This window comes from Entelurus aequoreus, linkage group LG01 (assembly GCF_033978785.1).
Source record: "Entelurus aequoreus isolate RoL-2023_Sb linkage group LG01, RoL_Eaeq_v1.1, whole genome shotgun sequence".
In the NCBI taxonomy this organism is placed as follows: Eukaryota; Metazoa; Chordata; class Actinopteri; order Syngnathiformes; family Syngnathidae; genus Entelurus; species Entelurus aequoreus.
Genome location: NC_084731.1, coordinates 63,629,107 through 63,650,046, shown reverse-complemented (window position 1 = coordinate 63,650,046; position 20,940 = coordinate 63,629,107).

The window sequence follows — 20,940 nt, the reverse complement described above, 5'->3', positions numbered from 1 at the left end:
GGTGATAGGAAGGAAGGAAGAAAGGAAGGATGAAAGAAAAGTTTGTTGTAAGGAAGGATAGTAGGAAGGGAGGAAGGAAGAATGGTAGGAAGGAAGGAAGGAAGGAAGGAAGGATGTAGGAAGGAAGGAAGGAAGGATGGTAGGAAGGACGGACAGAATGTAAGAATGGAAGGAAGGAAGGAAGGAAGGAAGGAAGGAAGGATGGTAGGAAGGAAGGAAGGAAGGAAGGAAGGATGGTAGGAAGGACGGACAGAATGTAAGAATGGAAGGAAGGAAGGAAGGAAGGAAGGAAGGAAGGAAGGAAGGAAGGATGGTAGGAAGGAAGGAAGGAAGGAAGGAAGGATGGTACGAAGGACGGACAGAATGTAAGAATGGAAGGAAGGAAGGAAGGAAGGAAGGAAGGAAGGAAGGAAGGAAGGAAGGAAGGAAGGATGGTAGGAAGGAAGGAAGGAAGGAAGGAAGGAAGGATGGTAGGAAGGACGGACAGAATGTAAGAATGGAAGGAAGGAAGGAAGGAAGGAAGGAAGGATGGTAGGAAGGAAGGAAGGAAGGATGGAAGGGTGATAGGAAGGAAGGAAGAAAGGAAGGATGAAAGAAAAGTTTGTTGTAAGGAAGGATAGTAGGAAGGGAGGAAGGAAGAATGGTAGGAAGGAAGGAAGGAAGGAAGGAAGGATGTAGGAAGGAAGGAAGGAAGGATGGTAGGAAGGACGGACAGAATGTAAGAATGGAAGGAAGGAAGGAAGGAAGGAAGGATGGTAGGAAGGAAGGAAGGAAGGAAGGAAGGATGGTAGGAAGGACGGACAGAATGTAAGAATGGAAGGAAGGAAGGAAGGAAGGAAGGAAGGAAGGAAGGAAGGAAGGAAGGAAGGAAGGAAGGATGGTAGGAAGGAAGGAAGGAAGGAAGGAAGGAAGGAAGGATGGTAGGAAGGACGGACAGAATGTAAGAATGGAAGGAAGGAAGGAAGGAAGGAAGGAAGGATGGTAGGAAGGAAGGAAGGAAGGAAGGAAGGATGGTAGGAAGGACGGACAGAATGTAAGAATGGAAGGAAGGAAGGAAGGAAGGAAGGAAGGATGGTAGGAAGGAAGGAAGGAAGGAAGGAAGGAAGGAAGGATGGTAGGAAGGACGGACAGAATGTAAGAATGGAAGGAAGGAAGGAAGGAAGGAAGGAAGAATGGTAGGAAGGAAGGAAGGAAGGATGTAGGAAGGAAGGAAGGAAGGATGGTAGGAAGGACGGACATGTGTGTACATGTGTGTTATAGTGTGTACGTGTGTGTGTCGGAATGTGTACGTGTGTGTGTCGGAGTGTGTACGTGAACACACACACTTGTGAGGAAGGCGGAAAAAACAGCCTGTGGTGATCTTGTCTTCAGCAGAGTCAGCACTTTGTATGGATGGTAGGAAGGAAGGAAGGTAGGATGGAAGGATGGAAGGATGGTAGGAAGGAAGGAAGGATGGAAGGATGGTAGGAATGAAGGAAGGAAGGATGGAAGGGTGATAGGAAGGAAGGAAGAAAGGAAGGATGAAAGAAAAGTTTGTTGTAAGGAAGGATAGTAGGAAGGGAGGAAGGAAGAATGGTAGGAAGGAAGGAAGGAAGGAAGGAAGGATGTAGGAAGGAAGGAAGGAAGGATGGTAGGAAGGACGGACAGAATGTAAGAATGGAAGGAAGGAAGGAAGGAAGGAAGGAAGGAAGGATGGTAGGAAGGAAGGAAGGAAGGAAGGAAGGATGGTAGGAAGGACGGACAGAATGTAAGAATGGAAGGAAGGAAGGAAGGAAGGAAGGAAGGAAGGAAGGATGGTAAGAAGGAAGGAAGGAAGGAAGGAAGGAAGGATGGTAGGAAGGACGGACAGAATGTAAGAATGGAAGGAAGGAAGGAAGGAAGGAAGGAAGGATGGTAGGAAGGAAGGAAGGAAGGATGGAAGGGTGATAGGAAGGAAGGAAGAAAGGAAGGATGAAAGAAAAGTTTGTTGTAAGGAAGGAAGGAAGGAAGGAAGGAAGGAAGGAAGGAAGGAAGGAAGGAAGGAAGGAAGGATGGTAGGAAGGAAGGAAGGAAGGAAGGAAGGAAGGATGGTAGGAAGGACGGACAGAATGTAAGAATGGAAGGAAGGAAGGAAGGAAGGAAGGAAGGATGGTAGGAAGGAAGGAAGGAAGGAAGGAAGGATGGTAGGAAGGACGGACAGAATGTAAGAATGGAAGGAAGGAAGGAAGGAAGGAAGGAAGGAAGGATGGTAGGAAGGAAGGAAGGAAGGAAGGAAGGAAGGATGGTAGGAGGACGGACAGAATGTAAGAATGGAAGGAAGGAAGGAAGGAAGGAAGGAAGGAAGAATGGTAGGAAGGAAGGAAGGAAGGATGTAGGAAGGAAGGAAGGAAGGATGGTAGGAAGGACGGACATGTGTGTACATGTGTGTTATAGTGTGTACGTGTGTGTGTCGGAATGTGTACGTGTGTGTGTCGGAGTGTGTACGTGAACACACACACTTGTGAGGAAGGCGGAAAAAACAGCCTGTGGTGATCTTGTCTTCAGCAGAGTCAGCACTTTGTATGGATGGTAGGAAGGAAGGAAGGTAGGATGGAAGGATGGAAGGATGGTAGGAAGGAAGGAAGGATGGAAGGATGGTAGGAATGAAGGAAGGAAGGATGGAAGGGTGATAGGAAGGAAGGAAGAAAGGAAGGATGAAAGAAAAGTTTGTTGTAAGGAAGGATAGTAGGAAGGGAGGAAGGAAGAATGGTAGGAAGGAAGGAAGGAAGGAAGGAAGGATGTAGGAAGGAAGGAAGGAAGGATGGTAGGAAGGACGGACAGAATGTAAGAATGGAAGGAAGGAAGGAAGGAAGGAAGGAAGGAAGGATGGTAGGAAGGAAGGAAGGAAGGAAGGAAGGATGGTAGGAAGGACGGACAGAATGTAAGAATGGAAGGAAGGAAGGAAGGAAGGAAGGAAGGAAGGAAGGATGGTAGGAAGGAAGGAAGGAAGGAAGGAAGGATGGTAGGAAGGACGGACAGAATGTAAGAATGGAAGGAAGGAAGGAAGGAAGGAAGGAAGGAAGGAAGGAAGGAAGGAAGGATGGTAGGAAGGAAGGAAGGAAGGAAGGAAGGAAGGATGGTAGGAAGGACGGACAGAATGTAAGAATGGAAGGAAGGAAGGAAGGAAGGAAGGAAGGATGGTAGGAAGGAAGGAAGGAAGGATGGAAGGGTGATAGGAAGGAAGGAAGAAAGGAAGGATGAAAGAAAAGTTTGTTGTAAGGAAGGATAGTAGGAAGGGAGGAAGGAAGAATGGTAGGAAGGAAGGAAGGAAGGAAGGAAGGATGTAGGAAGGAAGGAAGGAAGGATGGTAGGAAGGACGGACAGAATGTAAGAATGGAAGGAAGGAAGGAAGGAAGGAAGGAAGGATGGTAGGAAGGAAGGAAGGAAGGAAGGAAGGATGGTAGGAAGGACGGACAGAATGTAAGAATGGAAGGAAGGAAGGAAGGAAGGAAGGAAGGAAGGAAGGAAGGAAGGAAGGAAGGAAGGATGGTAGGAAGGAAGGAAGGAAGGAAGGAAGGAAGGAAGGATGGTAGGAAGGACGGACAGAATGTAAGAATGGAAGGAAGGAAGGAAGGAAGGAAGGAAGGATGGTAGGAAGGACAGGAAGGAAGGAAGGAAGGATGGTAGGAAGGACGGACAGAATGTAAGAATGGAAGGAAGGAAGGAAGGAAGGAAGGAAGGATGGTAGGAAGGAAGGAAGGAAGGAAGGAAGGAAGGAAGGATGGTAGGAAGGACGGACAGAATGTAAGAATGGAAGGAAGGAAGGAAGGAAGGAAGGAAGAATGGTAGGAAGGAAGGAAGGAAGGATGTAGGAAGGAAGGAAGGAAGGATGGTAGGAAGGACGGACATGTGTGTACATGTGTGTTATAGTGTGTACGTGTGTGTGTCGGAATGTGTACGTGTGTGTGTCGGAGTGTGTACGTGAACACACACACTTGTGAGGAAGGCGGAAAAAACAGCCTGTGGTGATCTTGTCTTCAGCAGAGTCAGCACTTTGTATGGATGGTAGGAAGGAAGGAAGGTAGGATGGAAGGATGGAAGGATGGTAGGAAGGAAGGAAGGATGGAAGGATGGTAGGAATGAAGGAAGGAAGGATGGAAGGGTGATAGGAAGGAAGGAAGAAAGGAAGGATGAAAGAAAAGTTTGTTGTAAGGAAGGATAGTAGGAAGGGAGGAAGGAAGAATGGTAGGAAGGAAGGAAGGAAGGAAGGAAGGATGTAGGAAGGAAGGAAGGAAGGATGGTAGGAAGGACGGACAGAATGTAAGAATGGAAGGAAGGAAGGAAGGAAGGAAGGAAGGAAGGAAGGATGGTAGGAAGGAAGGAAGGAAGGAAGGAAGGATGGTAGGAAGGACGGACAGAATGTAAGAATGGAAGGAAGGAAGGAAGGAAGGAAGGAAGGAAGGAAGGAAGGATGGTAGGAAGGAAGGAAGGAAGGAAGGAAGGAAGGATGGTAGGAAGGACGGACAGAATGTAAGAATGGAAGGAAGGAAGGAAGGAAGGAAGGAAGGATGGTAGGAAGGAAGGAAGGAAGGATGGAAGGGTGATAGGAAGGAAGGAAGAAAGGAAGGATGAAAGAAAAGTTTGTTGTAAGGAAGGATAGTAGGAAGGGAGGAAGGAAGAATGGTAGGAAGGAAGGAAGGAAGGAAGGAAGGATGTAGGAAGGAAGGAAGGAAGGATGGTAGGAAGGACGGACAGAATGTAAGAATGGAAGGAAGGAAGGAAGGAAGGAAGGAAGGATGGTAGGAAGGAAGGAAGGAAGGAAGGAAGGATGGTAGGAAGGACGGACAGAATGTAAGAATGGAAGGAAGGAAGGAAGGAAGGAAGGAAGGAAGGAAGGAAGGAAGGATGGTAGGAAGGAAGGAAGGAAGGAAGGAAGGAAGGATGGTAGGAAGGACGGACAGAATGTAAGAATGGAAGGAAGGAAGGAAGGAAGGAAGGAAGGATGGTAGGAAGGAAGGAAGGAAGGAAGGAAGGATGGTAGGAAGGACGGACAGAATGTAAGAATGGAAGGAAGGAAGGAAGGAAGGAAGGAAGGATGGTAGGAAGGAAGGAAGGAAGGAAGGAAGGAAGGATGGTAGGAAGGACGGACAGAATGTAAGAATGGAAGGAAGGAAGGAAGGAAGGAAGGAAGAATGGTAGGAAGGAAGGAAGGAAGGATGTAGGAAGGAAGGAAGGAAGGATGGTAGGAAGGACGGACAGAATGTAAGAATGGAAGGAAGGAAGGAAGGAAGGAAGGAAGGAAGGAAGGAAGGAAGGATGGTAGGAAGGAAGGAAGGAAGGAAGGAAGGATGGTAGGAAGGACGGACAGAATGTAAGAATGGAAGGAAGGAAGGAAGGAAGGAAGGAAGGAAGGAAGGAAGGATGGTAGGAAGGAAGGAAGGAAGGAAGGAAGGATGGTAGGAAGGACGGACAGAATGTAAGAATGGAAGGAAGGAAGGAAGGAAGGAAGGATGGTAGGAAGGAAGGAAGGAAGGAAGGAAGGATGGTAGGAAGGACGGACAGAATGTAAGAATGGAAGGGAAGGAAGGAAGGAAGGAAGGAAGGATGGTAGGAAGGAAGGAAGGAAGGAAGGAAGGATGGTAGGAAGGACGGACAGAATGTAAGAATGGAAGGAAGGAAGGAAGGAAGGAAGGAAGGAAGAATGGTAGGAAGGAAGGAAGGAAGGATGTAGGAAGGAAGGAAGGAAGGATGGTAGGAAGGATGGACAGAATGTAAGAATGGAAGGAAGGAAGGAAGGAAGGAAGGAAGGATGGTAGGAAGGAAGGAAGGAAGGAAGGATGGTAGGAAGGACGGACAGAATGTAAGAATGGAAGGAAGGAAGGAAGGAAGGAAGGAAGGATTGTAGGAAGGAAGGAAGGAAGGATGGTAGGAAGGACGGACAGAATGTAAGAATGGAAGGAAGGAAGGAAGGAAGGAAGGAAGGAAGGAAGGAAGGAAGGAAGGAAGGAAGGAAGGAAGGAAGGAAGGAAGGAAGGAAGGATGGAAGGAACGGAAGGAACGGAAGGAAGGAAGAATGAAAGGAAGAAAGGAAGGAGGAATGGAAAGAACGAAGGATGGAAGGCATGGAAGGAAGGAGGAATGGAAGAAAGGAAGGAAGGAAGGAAGGAAGGAAGGAAGGAAGGAAGGAAGGAAGGAAGGAAGGAAGGAAGGAAGGAAGGAAGGAAGGAAGGAAGGAAGGAAGGAAGGAAGGAAGGAAAGAGGAATGGAAGGAGGAAGGAAGGAAGGAGGAATGGCACCATAGAGGAACACTATGAGTGGGGGTGGGACCAATGAAATGTGTTTGCAGAGTTATGGCTGCCAGTCAGCGTTTTATTGTGGGCAGCACTCAATGAGCACACAGGGAACAACTCATCAACACACACACACACACACACACACACACACACACACCACACACACACACACACACACACACACACACACACACACACACACACACACACACACACACACACACACATACACACATACACACATACACACACACACACACACACACACACACACACACACACACACACACACACACACACACACACACACACACACACACACCATTGCATTCACTCATAGAAAAAGCTCATATGTTACACTAATATGATCACATTTTTACTAACGGTAATTGATAGGGTTGTACAGTATACAGGTACTAGTATAGTATTGCAGTACTAATGAATCAAAAACGGTACTATACTCTGTTCGCCATATATATATATTTTTTTTACAGGCAAGACGATGCGTCTTCGTCGCGTCGTGACATTGCTGGTTTTACGAGCTGAGGAGCATGTTCGGCAGCACACACACACGGAGTACTTACAAGCAGACAGTGTGTGGTATCATTCAAAACTAATGTAAAGTATCAAAGAAGAGAAGAATAAGTGATTATTACATTTTAACAGAAGTGTAGATAGAACATGTTAAAAAAGAAAATAAGCAGATATTAACAGTAAATGAACAAGTAGATTAATAATACATTTTTACAGTTTGTCCCTCATAATGTTGACAAAATAATAGGTAGATAAATGACACAATATGTTACTGCATACATCAGCAGCCGAATTAGAGTCTTTGTTTGTTTACTTACTACTAAAAGACAAGTTGTCTAGTATGTTCACTATTTTATTTAAGGACTAAATTGCAATAATAAACATATGTTTCATGTACCCTAAGATTTTTTGTTAAAATAAAGCCAATAATGCATTTTTTTTTGTGGTCCCCTTTATCTACAAAAGTACCGAAAAGTATTGAAATCATTTTGTACCGGTACCGGTACCAAAATATTGGTATCGTTACAACACTAATGTATCCTAAGATTTTTTGTTAAAATAAAGCCAATAGGACATTTTTTGTGGTCCCCTTTATTTAGAAAAGTATCAAAATGTATCAAAATACATTTTGGTACCGGTAAAAAAATATTGGTATGGAGACAACCCTAGTAATTGAAGTAATTGTTACCAGTGATGCCAGTAAGATGTTACACCAATATGACCAGTAAGATGTTACACTAATATGACCAGTAAGATGGTACAGTAATATGACCAGTAAGATGGTACACTAATATGACCAGTAAGATGGTACACTAATATGACCAGTAAGATGTTACACTAATATGATCAGTAAGATGGTACACTAATATGACCAGTAAGATGTTACACTAATATGACCGGTAAGTTGTTACACTAATATGACCAGTAAGATGGTATACTTATATGACCAGTACGATGTTACACTAATATGACCAGTAAGATGTTACACTAATATGACCAGTAAGATGTTACACTAATATGACCGGTAAGTTGTTACACTAATATGACCAGTAAGATGGTATACTTATATGACCAGTACGATGTTACACTAATATGACCAGTAAGATGTTACACTAATATGACCAGTAAGATGGTACACTAATATGACCAGTAAGATGTTACACTAATATGACCAGTATGATGATACACTAATATGACCAGTAAGATGGTACACTAATATGACCAGTAAGATGGTACACTAATAGGACCAGTAAGATGGTACACTAATATGACCAGTAAGATGTTACACTAATATGACCAGTAAGATGATACACTAATATTACCTGTAAGATGTTACACTAATATGACCAGTAAGATGGTACACTAATATGACCAGTAAGATGGTACACTAATAAGACCAGTAAGACGGTACACTAATATGACCAGTAAGATGTTACACTAATATGACCAGTAAGATAGTACACTAATTGATTTTATTTTTATTTTTATTAAGGATCCCCATTAGCTGGTTGCCTCAACAACCCACTAGTCTTTCTGGGGTCCACAATTCAATACAATTACAAGTAAAAGCATATAATTATAACTTCACAATACAGAAAAAAATAAAAGCATCAATAAAAAACAAGCAAACAATTTACAGTCACAGAATAATAATTACCATATAAATAAAACTACACAATATAAAACCAAACAAATCATCAACGAGCAAACTAATTTAAAAACTCAGATAAAATATTACTCTCTTTTTAAAAACCTGTTTACTTTCAATGCTGGTGAGAATTCGAGGCAGGTTATTCCAGAGTGATAAATATCTATAAATAAAAGATTTCCGCAAAGCATTCTTCCTGGGACGAGGGAGTACAAAATGCCCCTCACTGGATGCCCTGGTATTGTGATTATGTATAGTGCTACTGTGAACTATTTGGGCCATGAGAAAAGCAGGAGTTTTACTACCGGTTACTGATTTGAACAATATAAGAGTATTAGCCAACAACCTGTTCTGCACTGTTAGCCAGGAAAGAGAAGCATGCATTTGGTTCACATTGGTTCTTAGTGAACAACCAAGAACCAGCCTTGCTGCCCTATTCTGGACAATCTGGAGCTTACTGATCTCACCACTTGCAGCAGACGCCCAGACTGTAGAACAATAGTCAATATGACACAAGACTAAACTCTTAACAATTTGACAAAGAAGAGGTGGATCAGCCAAAGCAGCACATTTCCTGGAAATACCAACAGCCCTTCCCATCTTTGTAACTATATCACTGATATGATTTGACCAGGATAGAGTGTGTAGTGGATTGTCCGAAGCTTAAGCAGGCAACAAAAGTAGTTTAGTACAACACATTTATTTACCCATTATCAGAAGTGCAGGTTGAATTAAGTTGGCCGTGCAGACAGACCACATGTTACTCCGGAGCAAACAAGACACACACAAGCCAAAATCACTTTCGAGTTCCGGTCTTCTGCCATTTTTATATGTCTCTTGTGCATCATTGTTTTTTATCTAGTGCGTCATGATTGTTTTGTTTTGGTTTTGTCTGTTCCAAAACAACCTTGTATCTCTTAGTCATATTTGGAAATTCTAAACATTCTGTAGACAGGTTGGCATAACTCCATATTCACCTTTGTCCCACAACTGGTCCATTCATTGGCACAAAATAGAAGAGAATTGAACATGAGCGGACATTCTTAAAAGACAAGAAATATAGGTCAAAAGGTCAGAAATTCTACGACATACCCTCCTTCCAGGGTCTTAAGACCCTGGACCAAAACAATTTTTGATGTAGACCACTAAGTTAAATCTCTACCACAGATAGAGGCAAAAACCTCAATGTTTTTATACGAGGCAAAAATTCCGTCTATGACCCTCCTTCAGAGCGATCGCTGTTACCAGCCTGCAGTAAAACCATCTCATAGAACACAATTAGTGGCCTACCCTTTGATTTAGTAAAGGAATAACAAATACTTTGATCATGAACATCATTGAACATAAATAGATGAATGTATATAGACTTATGACTGTAAGACATTTGCAAAAATATTTTTCCCGGCATTTGCAATGAATGTAGTTACCAATATTGTTAATTTATCAATTGATTTTGAACACACAACTGAATTTCGTATGAGTCCATGTTCGATTAGTGCTCGTATAGATGGCTCGTTGGTGCCTCAGGCTGGTGGCCTGCCGACACCTCGTTGGGCTTTTGGCTGCCTTGGTGAAGAAAGAGATCCACTCAAACAGTCTGTCTCTGTCTCTCTTTGGGGTGTGGTTCAGTCCATTGGGCAGACTGTGCAATGGCATGTGCGCGCTGGCCGCTTTGGGGAAAACTCAGGTAGAGTTGGAGCTGTGGGGGCTTTGGGGAAGGCTGGGGCAGAGTATGGGGCGTGGGGCTTTGGTCCAGGCCCTCGGCTTGCTTCAGGGCCTCCTTCCACAGCTGCTGGAGTCCCGACGGACACATATTGGCTGGCAACCTTAGTCGTTCTCGTCATCGCTGGCAAGGTGTTGTCTCTCCTCTCGGTTCCTTCCAGTCAGGTATCGGGTGTTGGTCCTGGATCGGCTTTGACCGTGCCCCTCTTAGCGAGTGCAAGGGAATCTGGAGTGGCTGCTTTCATCCTCAAATCTGCACAGAGGAACTGGCACACATTTTGCAAACTTACCATTTTGGTCTCATGGTCTTTCCACCTTCCTAAGAAGCTGCTGGTCCTGAGAAGTGCTGATCTTGTGACTGAAGAAGATTAACCTGTTTTCTTAAAATAGGTGCCGTTGTTTGACCTAATCTTTTTGGGGAAACCATGTCGGGATATTAGATCATTCACAAAACATTTAATTACTGAATTGGCACCCTCCTTTGAGGTTGGGGTTGCTTCCGCCAACCACTGCAATTGTCAATCTAAATCATTACGTACCTTTATCCTTGTACCGGATTGATCATATCGATTAAATAAAACCTCAACACGCTCAAACTTGACCCAATCCAAACTCACCTCCCCCCTCTGTCCCTCTCACAGGGACAGTGTTAGTCGTAGTAATAGTAATAGTAATAGTAATAGTAATAGTAATAGTAATAGTAGTAGTAGTATTAGTAGTTTCAGAAACATCCAAGAAAAAGAAAAGACAGCTGATAGTCAAGTGCAGCAAGAACAGAGGCGGAGGACAGGTCATGTTTGAGGTCACTGTTCGCTTTTGCAATAGTACTTTGATATTTTACAACACCTAGTGAATTATTGTGGCCTCAATATTTCACTAAATAGTTGTGTTTAATTTAGTCTATCAATGATGGGACAATGCACAGAAACATTAAGTTCAGAAACAGATATGTTCTGTACCAGATTATATCTATATAGCTACTTTCCATCTGCAGTCCCTGGCTACCTAAATTAAAGGGATCCACAAATCAAGCAATAGAATTATGACACTAATTAATCATAATAAATATATACATTCATAATAATCAATAATTAATCAAAACATAATCATACTGTAGCATGTAATCAAATTTAGGAAAGTCCTAAAATGCCCCTTCATGGACACATTCTTAATATACAATACAACCACACCTTATTTACATCATCACACAAAGACAATACATGCTCTTGTTCACATCTGTCATCATTCATAACAACAACCAAGATTTTAACAGCCATACCTCACAATTTACAACAAAATGCTCTCATGGATAAATATAATACTCATTAAATTGATGTGTCAACATAATGCCCCTCTTAGTGACCGTCTGAGCAGCCTTGATTGCTCCAAAGCCACTTTTTAACTTCAAATGTTCTATTCCTTTTGTTATAACGGGGAGAAGGCTAATTGGTCTGTACATGTTCTGGTCTTCTTTATTTCCTGCTTTATGGATTTAATTATAGTAGCAGTTTCTCGACGTGGTAGGGAAAGTGTTTTCCGTTATTGATTTATTTATCAATTGTTGTTATACGAGCAACAATACAATCCTTATATGTTTTTAGGAAGATAGTGTCCAACCCATATATATATCTCTAGATCGTGAGTCTGATAATGCAGTGAAGATTTTGTTTAACTTTGTTTCATTTGTTAATTCTAAAATTAGTCCATCCTGAATAAATGACAATTATTTGCACTGATTTTGAGGGACTCTTTATTCAGGGTTTGTACAGACTGAATGAAATGTTCATTAAGATTATTACTTATGTCCAGACTGTCTGCGATAGTAGCGCCATTGATATTTAATGTTATAGTGTTGTTTCTTGTTTGCTCTCTTTCCGTAAGTTTTTTTCTGGTTTTCCATAACTTTCTAATGTTCCCTTTTGCAGCTTTGATTAATTCTAAGTGAAAGTCAGCCTTAGACTTCCGCATAAACATTGTAACTTTGTTCCTCAAAACTTTTAAAATCATACGATCTGTATTTAGACCTGTTATAATTGCTCTTATGAGAGCTGAGTCCTCATGTCTTTATTAGAATCCAAATTGTTTTATTAATCCAATGGTATTTTTATTTTAGCACTCTTCTTTCTGGTTTTGTATTCGTGTATTTACAGATGTTCTCTTTGATTTTTGTCATCCAATTGTAATTCTAGTAGGGCTGCTTATCATTTGTATCATGTAGAAGCCATTTATAATATCCTTAAGTTTCTTTCTACATGTTTTATTTAACCAGTCCAGATTAACGTCCCCCATGACGTTACTTCTTTCATACTATGCTGTTTGAGGATGTCTGAAAATGAATCAAGAAAAATGTCTTTAGCTGTGGTTGGTCGGTATACTACAATTACCTTGAAATACATTTCTGAGGAAAATGTGATTTTAATTTCAACATACTCAAATTGATCTACTTTTAATGTTTTCCCTTTCATAAATCATAATTCCTCCCCCCTTTGTCACTCGATCTGTCTTTTCTGTAATCTTGTCCCCCGGGACATTAATTAGAACGAAAGGTGTTGTGGGTTTTAACCATGTGTCTGATAGACAAGGTAATCCGGATTAGAGTCTGACAGTAACTGCTGTATTTGTTCAGTATGTTTCCTGTGGTAGAAAGTTTAATAATGCGGACACGTTTGTTACTGAATACTTTCTACAGACTTCTGTCTCTGAGCGACTTTGTGTATGTAATAAGCAACTACAATTTTTTGATATGCTTAAATTTGTTATTTTAGCTCAGCTGTTGTGTAGCTGCTAGCTCCTTGTAGCCTACAGCAGGAATGTCCAAATTGCAGCCCATAGCTATGTTTTTAACAGACAACCGAAATAATTGAAAATGTGGTATTTGCGTATCGGTTCAATCAGCGGCAGCTACGCCCCGTTTTATCATTTGACCTAAATTTTTGGTTTCGTAGGCAGGACAGAGAGCAAAGGAACAATGTGGGTCATTAGTTGTCCATCTTATACCATTCTAATTGTTGTAAGGATAGTTCACATGAGCGGCCATACCTTGAGTCCCACCATATATAAGAGTCAAAAGGCTCCTTCTATGAGTCGTCTAATTGGTGATCATACACTTTGGCGGTTTGGGTGGCAGGGCACACGGACGCACCTCAGTCAGCCAGTGCTAGGACAGTTGGAGCAGTCCCCGTCCTCCATTCGTTCCTGGGAGGCGTCCCCAGTAGTTGTCAGCTGATGTCGTGCTGTCATGCAACATCAGGAAGTTCCTTCTGTGCGGTATTAAATTGTCAGGGCACAGTTCGTAAGCAGGTCATTACAAGGTGTGTGCAGATTGACCACAAAGGAATGCTTCAAAGATTGTGTTGAACATTGTCCGTTGACACTTATGTCCAGCAGGCGTCTGTTTGTATCCTGCTGTTCGTCCTGCTGTCACACCTGTATTTTTTGTGAGCATGTTCTGGCTACAACTTTGGAGCTTGTCTTGTTCAGAGAAGTTGGCAGTCCCCCTGCTGCATATCCTTTCCACCCTTGCTTGACCTAGCACAACCGTGGCTACCACCCAAGTCCGTCTGTATGGTTTTACGTTTTGTTGAGGTTTTTTCCTCCAGAATTTGGAACTCAAAACATGTACACCCATCGTTTTCATATCCTCTCGGTTAGTTCAATTTTGCATATCACGTTTTAAAATTACAGTCCCATTAAAGGCTAATCAATAACCTTAATTCAAAGATTATACGTACTACTTCATGTGTATTTAAGTACCCTTTTAATTCACTTAAAGATTATCTATAAGTTAATTTAAACTATCATTTGTCTATCAGTAGGCACGAGCAAGCTGTCATGCTTGCACTCTGACCTCCCGCTGTGCGTGATATTCTCCAAAACAAAAGAATGTTTTTATTCACGTTTCTCCTTATCTTTTCTTTCACACTAGTCAAAACATGCACACACACACATTGTTTTGTGCCAGCTGTTGTGATATCCCAGCACAAACACCTCACAAGGCCACCTCCCAGACGTATGGTGGAATGCAATGTCTAATTAAAAATATAAATTACTCCAAACTAAAAATGTCAGACTGCACTTTAAAGTTACTTTTATTAAATGAATTTCCAAACTAACCACCACCACAGCAGACATCTTCCTCAATCCTATCCCAATTCTCCCATAAATTAGAAAGGTGTTTCACAACAGTGGTTAAGTAGTTATTTTAAGTAATAGATCTCAATATGTAGAAATTAATAAGACTAAATTTGCCCTAGTGTGTGAATGTTGTCTGTCTATCTATCTATCTGTGTTGGCCCTGTGATGAGGTGGCGACCTGTCCAGGGTGCAAAGTCAAATTGTGAAACAAAAATTAAAGTTGAATCAAGTGGAAATTGACAGAGTATATGAACTACATTCTTGAGAATAGTAATTGATCATTAATATGTTGGAAGCCGCATATTGAACATATTAAAGAAAAATATCCAAATCCATTGCTCTTCGGTATAAAGTTAAACACATGCTGAATAAAAAATGTCTGCACAAGTTATATTATTCATTTATTTTTCCATATGTAATATTGTTTTGAAGTTTGGGGAAATGTTTATAGAAGAAATATAGACCCAAAACTTAAACTTAAAAGGCTCATTTCAATGATACACAAAGCATTATTATTATGATCATACCAATCCATTTTTTATAAGTCATAATGTGTTAAATGTTCAGATAATTTAATTTTAAAACAATGGCAATTATGTTTCCGAGTAAAGAACAACAGCCTTCCAGTTTGTATTCTTAGCTTATTTACATTATGAGGAGAAACTATCATTTACGGGGGATATTGATTTTTGAAATAGGTAAAAAAAATAAAAATAAAAAAAAATACAAATGTAATTCAGTTCTAGGAGTTAAATGATGGACCATCCTCAGTGATGAGCTGAACACATGTAGTTTTTTGTTATGGTTTAAGAGACCCTTGAAAAGTAAAGTTTTTTGAACATTATAAAATATAGTAACAATTACTTTCATCTTTTCACGTTGATGTTCCAGGTAATTTAATGTTCAGTAAATGTATATCATAGGCCAATATAAGCTTTGACTTCCGCCTATTCTTTTTTCGGTCATTCTTTTTCTTTTCTTTTCTGTGTGTAAATGTGTATGATTGTTAATATGTCTAATTTATTGTTAAACTGCTCACACAAATTGGTTGATGGTTGATTATATGACCAAAATAAACTTATTTCATCTATTCATTCATTATCTATCGCACTCATAGTTTTATTCCATTTTGCATGTAATTATTCCTATTGATTTCTTCCCATTTCACTCAAACAACTAAACAAACAAACAATTAAACAAACTTGCAGCTAACCACAATCAACAACATACCATTTACGAATACCTTCATTTGTCACTTTCTCATCTTTTCTTCACTTTCGTTTTCGTTATCCTGTATCCATCTCTTCCTTACACTTCACACAATGTTTCTATTTTCTGTTCTCCTAGAAACCATTCACATAACGTAAAGTTATAAACATCCTTTTCCCATACTTTCTCAAACCATCCTCATCACCCTCAATCTGTTTTTTCACCTGCTCTCTCTTCCTCTCTCTCTCATTTTCTCTCCTTCTCTCACAATACAAACACAATAATCCAAAATAATCAGTCTTATAAAATAATTTTAGCTTTAGATATGATTTAGGGCAGTGGTTTTCAACATTTTTTCCCAGTAAAATAAAAAAATAAAATACAGCATAATGTCATCATTTTCTGATTTATTAAATTGTATAACAGTGCACCATATTGCTCATTTGTTGTGGTCTTACTTGACTTATTTGGACAAAAAAAAAAAAAAGAATAACTAAAACGTTTTAAAAATTAAACAAGTGATTAAATTATAATAAAGATTTCTATACATATAATCAATCATCAACCTTCTTTGGATGTTGTAATAGAGATCCATCTGGGCTCGTGAACTTAATTGTAAATATTTATTTTTTTGAAGAATTATTCTTCTATAATTATATTTATAAAGGATTTTGAATTGTCGCTATTTTAAAATATTTAAAATCTCAGGTACCCCTTGGCATACCTTCAAGTACCCTCCTTTTTTGTCCGGGCGGAAACACCATACCCTCCTTTGAGAACTACTGGTTTAGCCTATAAAAAATCCTTTGTCTCATACATCATTAGACTGTATGGCTCCTCTTTTGGGGGGCTAGGATGACAGGGAATGCAAAACAATAACAGTACAATACTTTTTTATATCATGGTCGTTAATGCCTAGTTTCTCTTATTATATTCTTATTTTACTGTTCTCTTTTTATTCTCCTTGTAATATTTTTCTATTTTGTTTTCATTTATACCCTTATTAGTTACTGTTTACTTTTTACTTCTTCTTCCTGAGGGAACTCTCCTGAAGGAATCAATAACGTTTTATCTGTCTATCTATCTATCTATTACTAACCCGAGCACAATTCATGACGTCATGCTCATCTTGCAGACAGTTGTTTCCATTTTGTTTTATTCTCTACATGTAATTCTACATGCACCAATGTCACATAGAAATTTGCTTTCTTTGTTATTTATTTACATTATTATTTCTGGTTTACTTGCTGTCTGTTTACTTAAGTTCTCATTTTTTGGTCTGTCTTCCTTCTGATTAGAATTTGTTTAACGCTTCTCTACGTTTTGTTTTGACTAAGGCGCTGAGTGTTGGCGACTCTTATCTGTACTTCTTCAGACTACATGTTTCACAGTTTGCACAGATGTTTTTTAGAAGTCTTAGAATATAAATTAAAATTTTACTTCATCGTGATTATTCCTGAAATAATTAAAATGTCAATATAATTAAATAATCATTTTACCTTTATTAAATTTAATTCAATTTTATTTAATATGTTTGCTATATCATTATTAATTCAAAGCTACAATGTGTTCTAATCTATGATGTGCGTGCGTGTGTGTTTGTCTCAACTTCCACACAGGAACTGGATGGATCAGATAAGCAACAGGGCTGTTCAATACAGTATATTACACACATAATTAATGACTAATGAATTTAACAATGCTTCAATGTCCCAGTCCAAATGTATGTATTGATATTTAAATGTTTATTTATTCATATACAGTATATTTTATATTTCCTATTATCAAAACCAACCTGTCAGCCTTCTCTTCAGATTTGAGTACAGCTGTCCACTATATATATATATATATATATATATATATATATATATATATATATATATATATATATATATATATATATATATATTTTTTTTTTTTTTTTAAACTAGCTCAATGCTAATCTAATCCAATGCTATCCTAACTCAATGCTAACCTAGCTTAATGCTAACCTAGCTCAATGCTATCCTAGCTCAATGCTATCCTAACTCAATGCTATCCTAACATTGTCACACCTCTTCGGCCCACGCCTCACGCAGCTGTCACTCACACAGCCTCGTCACACGCACACATCCCTTATCTTAAAATGTCTTCCAGCAGGGCCTCCTTTTTTTTTTTCTTTTTTTTTTTTTTTTCTTACTGAGTCACATGCACACACATCTTTCCCCCAAAAAACGAGAGCCTTCTTGCAAACCACAGTGTCACACAGTTACAATCACCAGCACAGTTAAAAATAAATGCAACAGTCAACTATTTTTCTCATCCAGAAGCACAGCTGTATCATATCAGAACCTTAATAATAAGAACAACATTTATCATTCACTCTTAGATGGACAAATAGTCAAGTTTAAGGAGGGTATTTTGGACTTCCCTGCTTAGGCTGCTGCCCCCGCGATCCAACCTCCGAGAGCGGAATAAGATAATTAAATGGATAGATCATTCACTCATATAGAAGGGGAGGGGGGGGGGATTAAGGGATTAAGGAAGGGGGGGATTAAACCAGATAAGAAACCAGGTGCTACACAAAAGTTATTAAATTACGCATATATCTAAATGTACCAACATAAACTGACTCACTCAATACACACACATTTCAGCATTCATCATTATACACACACATTTATAAATTACAATACCACCCCATGTCCGGACAAATATAAACAACTAATGCACGCATGCTTTTGTGGAATCGGCCGTCTCATATCACAAAAACCAGGTTCCATCATTGCTCATACAACGGCGATTAACCCGTTTCATTGGAGCAGCACCTGCGTTATCAAACTGACCAACACGGAAAAAACCTGGCCTAATGCCCAGTAGGACCACGGGGAATCACCCTACAATCCTACAGACTCGTGTCTGGTCAGTCCATACAGTTTCACCAAGTTTCACCAAAGCTCTACCATATGCAGCCCGATCAATACCTGTCTATTTGCAGCAAATTTCCAAATTCGTCGTGACAGCTATCCGCTCAGTTGATCTCCTTTACCGGAGTCAATGAGCGGTCACCTATAAGAGGCTTTTCCCACCGCTGCAGTTTCCACATAAACAGATATGTCGCACCTTCATAGACGTCATCAATTTATATGGGCCAAATGTCACACCAGTTAGCAAATCTTGCCTATAATTTAGCTGTATCCAACTCTGACTAATCTGATGCACTTGCAGCAAGAAGCATCCTCTGCCAACAACGACAGAGGATGAAGAGGTTAAAATAATTTTTTCGTCTCACAGTATATACACATAGTGCGTCATGATTGTTTTGTTTTGGTTTTGTCTGTTCCAAAACAACCTTGTATCTCTTAGTCATATTTGGAAATTCTAAACATTCTGTAGACAGGTTGGCATAACTCCATATTCACCTTTGTCCCACAACTGGTCCATTCAATGGCACAAAATAGAAGAGATTTGAACATGAGCGGACATTCTTAAAAGACAAGAAATATAGGTCAAAAGGTCAGAAATTCTACGACAGTGCAGTCCAGCATCACTCCAAGGAGCTTGGCACTTCTGACCTGTTGAACTGTTGAAATACCTAGCCTCAAATCCAACTTTGGGTCACAAGATAACCCTTGCCTAGTCCCCAATATAATACTTTTTGTTTTTGAGGTGTTAAGGACAAGTCTGTTACATACTGTCCAGTCATGCACAGCTTTTAGTTCCTCACTCAATACTACATTAAGTACGCTGCATGATGGTGCAGCATGATATAAGGTTGCATCATCAGCATAAAGAACCAATCTTGCACACCCGGTATCATTGGTGAATATAGAAAAAAGTAAAAGTTCCTAGGCAACTTCCCTGTGGAACACCACAATCCAAACTTCTGCTATTAGACAAGCTGCCATTAAGATACACCTGTTGTGATCTTGAGGACAAATAACTCTGTATCCACATTAAACTTGAAGTATTAAAACCATAACATTTAAGTTTCTCAATTAAAAGAGAGTGGTCAATCACGTCAAATGCAGCACTAAAATCTAACAGGACAGCTCCAACCAACATAGAATTATCTAGAGCATTAAGTCAATCGTCCGTCATTTGTATAGGAGCCGTGGACGTAGAGTGGCCCGTTCTATATGCATGTTGAGAATCAGTTGCTAGCCCATTTGATTGAAAGTAAGCTTGAATTTGTGCATACACACATTTCTCCAGTATTTTACATAACCCAGGTAGGATGCTTATTGGTCTAGAATTGCGCTCATTGAAAGCCAATTTGGTATCCTTATGTAGAGTAGTAACCTTAGCCACCTTCCATATCTTTGGACACAGGCCCACTTGTAAACATTTATTAAAAATATGACAAACAGGCACTGATATGATACCAGCAGTCATTTTCAGTAATTTACTATCCAGGTTGTCTACACCAGCTACTTTGTTGTCCGGAAGAGAGTGTAGTAACCTCTCAACCTCACTGACTTCAACCTGATGAAAATTGAATTCACAGTCCTTATTATCCATTATAATATTCCTAATGAGGTCAGCTGATTTGTTGCTATTGGATATATGCATACCATGCCTTAATTGAGATACCTTGTCAACATAATAGTTATTAAAATGATTGGCAATGTCACATGGCTTAGTGACTACCAACCCATTTGATTCCACAAAAGGTGTACAGACATTGTTCTTTCTACCCATGATTTCATTCAAAACATTCCATTAGTTTTTGCTATCATATCTCACATCATATAACCTCTGTTTGTAATATTCCCTTTTTTTCAGTTTGGTTAACTTTGTGACCTGGTTTCTTAAGGAACAGTACTTATGCCTGTCATCAATTAAACCTGAGTTGACGGAGGCTTTTTTAGCCATGTCTCTTTCAGTCATTAAACTTCTAAGTCCATTATCAATCCATGGGGCAGACTTAGTTTTGACAGAAAACTTCTTCAAAGGGGCATGCTTGTCCACAACACTCATGTACATTAACATAAATAAGTCCAGTGCAGCCTCAGGGTCTTCCTCACTGCACACCTCGTTCCAATTTAAACAGGATATTTCATCAATAAAACATTCTTCATCAAATCTCTTATAAGACGTTGTAAAAATAATTTTCGCTTTAGGTTTAGGAACCCTTGTTTTTCTAGTGACAGCTATTATATTGTGGTCAGTAAAACCTACAGGAACAGAGACTGCTTTGGAGCATTGGTCCGAAACATTTGTATAAATATGATCAATGCATGTAGCTATAATAATACCATCACTATTACTACCTATTCTCGTGGGAGGGGCAACAATTTGGGACAGATTGCAAGCATTTAAAATGGATAGTAACTTATTTTTGTTTGTACACCCCTGTCCCAGCCAGTCAACATTCATATCACCCAGTAAATAGATTTCTCTATTCTCATCTGATATCCTGTCAAACATCTCACATAACTCCTTCAGATACAGAGCATCAGC